At 33.5% G+C, this 6,616-nt stretch overlaps 1 protein-coding gene across 3 annotated transcripts in view; it reads left to right on the top strand.

Annotated features, from left to right (window-relative positions):
• Window positions 1-6,616, top strand: part of LOC144427380 (E3 SUMO-protein ligase RanBP2-like) — a 189,085-nt gene that overhangs the window by 115,858 nt on the left and 66,611 nt on the right. The window lies entirely within an intron of this gene.

The following is a 6,616-nucleotide window of genomic DNA, read 5'->3' as shown; positions in this document are numbered from 1 at the left end:
AGCAATACTAAAAAGAATTCAACGCCTTTAAAAGAATCACATTAAAAGGACCCTGGCTATCAAGATCTGAGCCTAGAACACATTGATAAATGTTAAACACATTGGTAAATTCCACTAGCGCAAAGGCATAGAGAAAGGATTGGGAGTTAGTCTCGCGCAACCTCTACTGATCGCTAATTTATTAGTTGTTGAACGTGTAAGTTCTAATATCTGAGATGAACTGTAGCTAAATTTGCATAATTTGTAGACGATGTGATAGAAAAGTGCCATAATATAAAACTGTGTTAATTTGAAGGACCCTCGTCGAACCCCTGGAACAGCTCCAACGAACACCAAAAATTCGATTGAACCCAGGTAAAAAAAAAACTACTGTTCTAGACCAGCGTTTCTCAAACTTTTTCGGCCACGGAACTTTTACACTTTTTATCTCGCCTCGCGAAACAAAAATGAAAGGGTAAAATTGATAAAGGAAAACGGTCTAATGTAATGGTTCCCAATGGATAATATTTTGGACATCTTGTGCGATAATTGAAATATTTGCAGCTCTTCCTGACTAGCGGGATTGAACATGATATATATATCAGTTTATACGTGACAACATATGAATTAAAAGATTATAAGATTACATATATACTTGCTCTTTACTCTTTAGACTATATAGGCGTCAATCTCACTCCGTGATGCACCAGACTATTAACAATGTCGATTCTGTTTGATGCAATGACTCTTTCAAGCAGTGTTTTAGAAAACTGAAAATAAATATATAGTTTCATTATCAAGTTTGGGATTTATAAATCACAAAAAGTGCTGTTTGGCAGAGGTAAAGCAAAGGTAAACTTATATTAAAAATACATAAAAAAAAAATCAATCCAATGTTATGTTCGTGTGTATACCGAGTCCATCTAACTTTAGGTGAAACTAAATTTCGTTGACCCAAGACACTATCAAGTTATTTAAATCACAAAAAATGCTATTTAACAGAAATACAGAAAAGAGATTTGGTTAAAGACATAGTCTTTTAAACTATGTCCTTATCAATCTTTGGAGCTGTAATTAACATGGACACAGAGTAGCTAAGCTTATACTAGAAGTTAAAAAAAATAAAAATATTAATTTTTCGTTTAAATAAAATTATTTGCTAATTTGCTGCGTTACAGTATCGCCACTGAAAACGATATTTTATTTTGGGGCTTGCATGGCGTAGTTAACCAATGCCAAATCGTATAGAATTCACATTGATACACTCGGTTGGAATTACTTATTAGCCAGAAAAAAACGACAGTTGTCCGAATCATGATATTATACAGTATTTAGACTAGAGGATTTTCCAAAATAAATTCCATTTGACAGACAAACCAAAGCTGAGCTTATACTCAATATAATAAAAATAATACTTTGTCAGCAGGTTTCCCGAAAAAATTGCAGATATTATTTATTGATAGATATACAAGTAATTTACACGAGACGCGAGATATTCCAAACTTGAACGGCTTAAAATGTTTGTGTACCACAGGCATTGTGCGTTATATTTACCTAATATTGAGGTCCTCTAAATCAGCCACAGGGATTGTAGACATTCTACATTCATTATAAGAACATAACATATTAATACTCGAAATAAACTATGAAGAAATAGGGAATATATTTCTAGATTTAAAAACTTATGGACATGAGGGGCATGGGTTCTAGGAACACTACCAATGAAGGTCTATACTGGTTATAAGGTATTTGCGGCTATAGTATATCATAGGAAAATTAATCTTAGGACACGAATTTTGGGAGAGGGGATTAACAACTACATTAATACCCTCTGGTGAAAACGGGTTTCAAGATAAAAAAAAAATGTTATATGGTATGCAGAATGATAAGGACATGTTAGCTTTGGTACCTCATGATAAACGATTTTAGAGTCGTAATATTTGCAATAATAAAGCGTCATACATATTACATACACGCATGAATATAAGATATGAATACTCGCACTTAATAACAGCGCATTAGGAATATTGCCAGCTTCGAACACTTATCAACCTACTTCGAACATTCATAAATATGAATCGTATGGTTACTTGGACTACCAAGGATTGCCGGCTTCGAACACTTATCAATAAGAACCGTATGGTTACTTGAACTACCAAGGAATGCCAGCTTCGAACACTTATCAATATGAATCGTATGGTTACTTGGACTACCATCGATTGCCAGCTTCGAACACTTATCAATATGAATTGTATGGTTATTGGTTACTAGGACCACCAAGGGAAGTATAAGTCGGGTGTACAATTGGCCTAATTTATATATTATCCTTATTGAAAATTCCAGTTTGGGACACAAATTACATGGTTAACCAGTATCGAAGGTAGTAAGATTCACGGTTATATTAATGTACTTGATTAGACTCACTCCAATATTACCAGTATTGAAAATTTATTGCGATTCTGGATTGGAACATGAATGGCATAGTTATTAACTGTTTACTACCAGGTGGTATAAACCAGGGATTCCCAAAGTGGGCGGTTATAATTATATTATAACCTGATAATTTAGTGGTTAGTTAATCGTTTAACGAGCCTACAATTTAAATATAATACGACGAATGAGAACACGCTGCAATGGGCAGGGGTTCAATAGCGCAGAAAATATTTAATTTAAATGGAGCTCCTTGAAATGCAATGAAATGAGGAAGTAAAATTAATATGTTATATTTGAGAAATGCATCGATACGTGATTTTTATAAAGATGTATCTTTTGACAGAAGGCAGAAACCTGGATTCTTTCATTTACGACCTCGTTTGTGGTAGAGAAGGGGTTTGTAACAATGAAACAAGTGCTATCAAAACAAAACATCGCCATTCAATTAGTAAACGGGGTGAGTTGAGATTGTAGCTGACGAAAATGTCACCAAAAATTAAAAAAAAAATACTCTCTGAAAGACCAATAAGCTTATATATCTCATTGAAAAAAACACTATAAACTATGATTTACCTTGTTTATTTGTTCTGTATTATATTCGTTTCTGACCTCAAATGTTTTTGTAAACTGGGTGGGTATATATTACTGCGAATAAAAAGTTTAGGAACCACTGATATACACCATGATAATTTACAGATACATTTCTGCGCTTAGTCGGGTTCTTTTTTATAGTATGATACTATTTTGTGGAAAAAAACAAGTGAATTCTACACAGAATATTAAAAACCATGTTATCAATAAAGTAATACCCATATAAATAAAACATAAGAAATATAGACAAATCCGTGTATTTATTCTATTGGATCATTTATATAGATGTATACACATAATAACGTAACATATTAGTACCTGCAATCAACGATATAGCAATAGGAAATATATTTCTAGATTCAAAAAGTTATGAACATGAACGAACTTTTACCAATAGGATTTACGGCCATATTGATACGTTACAGCAGTGGTTTTCAAAGTGGGCGTCGTAAATTTTTTTTTTTTTGCGGAATCTCTTTTGCGCCACGTAGAAAAAGTAATAATACAAGCGTGAAAATGATACTAAACAAGAAAAGGCTAAAAACGCAAGTACGACGTAGGCTACATTGACTTTGGATCGTTCAAGTAGTAAAATTCCGTGATTTTTGTTGCAACTGGGGATGCGATGATACCAAATGCCGTTTGGGCTTATTAGATAACATGTTTCACTGGCCAAAATCTTGCTTCAACAAAACATTGCTGCTTTTCTTCGTCGTTTTTAAACGAAATCGATGTAAAAAGAAATTTGGATTTTCTTCAATAAGGATCATCCTTCATTGGTAAAAAAAAAAAGCGTTGCGCACTCTGATCCCTTTTGCGATTTCGTATTCATGCGAAGCAAGATTTGCGACCATGGTCATAATACGAACAAAATATCGATCTCGAGTAAATGTTGAAAGAGAAATGCGTGCGGCGCTCACAAATCTTACCAAGGTTTAGTAACAGTTGTAAAAAGACGCAAGTATTCCCATCCCATTAAATGCAATTTCACTGACTTTGGTTTAGTTTTTTTTGATCGTTTAAATAAAACTCATTGCAAAAAAGGTCCTTTATTGGAAGGTACGGTTTAATACGGTTTCCACGAAAAGTCGCAACTTGAGCATATTTTTTGAACCACTGCGTTACAGTATCGCCACTTGAAACGATATTTTAGTTCGGGGCTTGCATGGCGTAGTTAACCAGTGCCAAATGGTATAGAATTCACATTGATACACTCGGTTGGAATTACTTATATCACATTGTTATTGGAAAGCTAATGTAATTCTAGCTTGGAACACGAATGACACGGTTAACTGGTTACTACCATGGTCATAGACCATGATACTTTCAAATTACATATATAAGATTAGCCAGATTGGCCCAGAAAATTAAATCAATAAATTCTATGCAAGAAAATAATGACTATGCTATCAATAAAATAAGGCAATATACATATAAATATGACACAGGATATATAGACATCCTTGTATCCGCAAAACTCAGTGTGTACTCAATTTAATTCATTATACACAGAAATGAGTTTCAATGTTTTAGAATTAATGATTTCCTCTCTATAATATTATTGATACAATGCTGTTCTAGCAGTTAGGTAGACGTTTTCAAGGGAGGATTCAAGGAGAAATCGATAAAGAAGTACTGGTACTTATATCTTGAGTATAATTTTTTTTCATAAGTATAGTATAGCTATGAAAATATTTTTACGAATTGTGGTGATTACAATGTAACTCTTGTTATGAAAATGCTCGCAACAACTCAAAAATAACTAGCTAGCAATAAGCTACATATAACAAATATTATGTTTTATTCAAAAATACCTTGAAAATACGGGGATGGACGGGGATGGAATGTAAATATCCAAGAAATGCACGATTAAGTCCAACAAACAAAAAATAGATTTAATTAGCTACATGCCCCTTCAAAAATTGTCTACGCCCCTTTTGCATAGCGCGCTCCACCCTTTGAAAACCATTGCCCCAGTGAATAATTGCTGATACTATTAAATTTCATGCCAATGATACTGAGAAATGAACACTGGTCCGGTTCTAAAGACTTTGCCATATAAAATTATTAGCGCGCATTGGTGCCTAAACTAACAGTATTACTGCAAACACAAGGGGAAAAGTTCCTTCTCAACAATGACGAAAATTTGACAAAATTTGGAACAAAGTAATGCAAGTTTTATTCCGAATATTGGGCGGTAATATAACAAAAACACGGTTTTTCATTGCTAAAATTCATTCTTGTCTTATTCGCTCATTAGCCACAAAAAAACGATAGTTGTCCGAATCATGATATTATAAAGTATTTGGGGGGTTTACCAAAAAAAATTCCATTTGACAGACAAACCGAAGCTGAGCTTATACTCAATATAATAAAAATAATACTTTGTCAGCAGGTTTCCCGAAAAAACGGACTTAGTTATTTTTTTATTCATAACTATTATATATGTGTCCATCAGCCCTTTCACGAAGTATATTGTTAATGCTGAATATGTTTTGCTCTTTATAACTAACAAGAGAGCTATGCTCAAATATATGGACACGAAATCCATAACGAAAATTTTTATCATCATTTCCCTGAAAATCATATGGTTTTCGTGTCCCACGCGTCCCATGGGAAATACAAAGGTGTGTTATCCCATCCCATCTCATGGCACGTTTCCCATTGACAAGCCTGAACATAAGGTAACTTTGCGATAATGCGTATCCATATTAAGTTTTTGGCCACTCGGAAGCGTTGACACAAAATCTTAATATGGTGAGCTGGAGTGAATATTTAATTATTAGATGCAAACAGCTAATTTTCAAAGAGATGCTAAAATTGTACAATACTCCGCCTAAAACTCAGCTATTAAACATGTACGACGATACTTCAAACACTTTTACGAAAATTTCTTCCCTGGTCTATTAAGGCATAAGTTCTCAAAGTGCTCCGTGGGAGAAACTTAGGCGCTCCGATTACTTAATAAAATACTGACTTGTCCAATTTTGTGACTGTCCAAAGAAGTAATAACACTAATAAAATTTGACATCAGTAGTGTCGAAATATGACAACGAGCGCAATTTCAAATGTGACATTATATATAAGTAAGATCGCAGAGGATAAAAAGTTTTCTCTCGAGTAAAAATTTCAATTCATAGCCGGTGCGAGCATTCAAAATATCTTGTCATAGTAATTTATTTGTGTTCTTCGTTACTCGAATTTTAGTCGGGAAAACTTTTACGATTATTTAATAAATGAAAAATCACTATTTGAAAATTGCACGAAATACGTCCCAAACTGCCAACTATAAGTAGACCGGAATCGTATTTTGAAGTTAATCAAATTTGATTTGTTTTTTCGGCACTCAAAATTATTTTAAAGATATCGACAAAATACGAACGATTGTAATTTAAAACATTGCAAAAAAAAATGTTCGATATATTTTGCATTAATTATCTTATATATCGTCACATACAGAGAAAAAGTTGTATTGGGCTCCATCGGTAGTTTCAAAATAGACAAAAGGTACATCGCGCGAACAATTTACTGTGTTTCCATTTCAGTTTCTATATCAGGGGTCGGGAACCTTTTTGGTCAAGAGAGCCATAAAATATACATATTCTCAATTGCA

Source organism: Styela clava, chromosome 9 (assembly GCF_964204865.1).
Source record: "Styela clava chromosome 9, kaStyClav1.hap1.2, whole genome shotgun sequence".
NCBI lineage: Eukaryota > Metazoa > Chordata > Ascidiacea > Stolidobranchia > Styelidae > Styela > Styela clava.
This window is presented reverse-complemented; position numbering and strand designations above follow the sequence as displayed.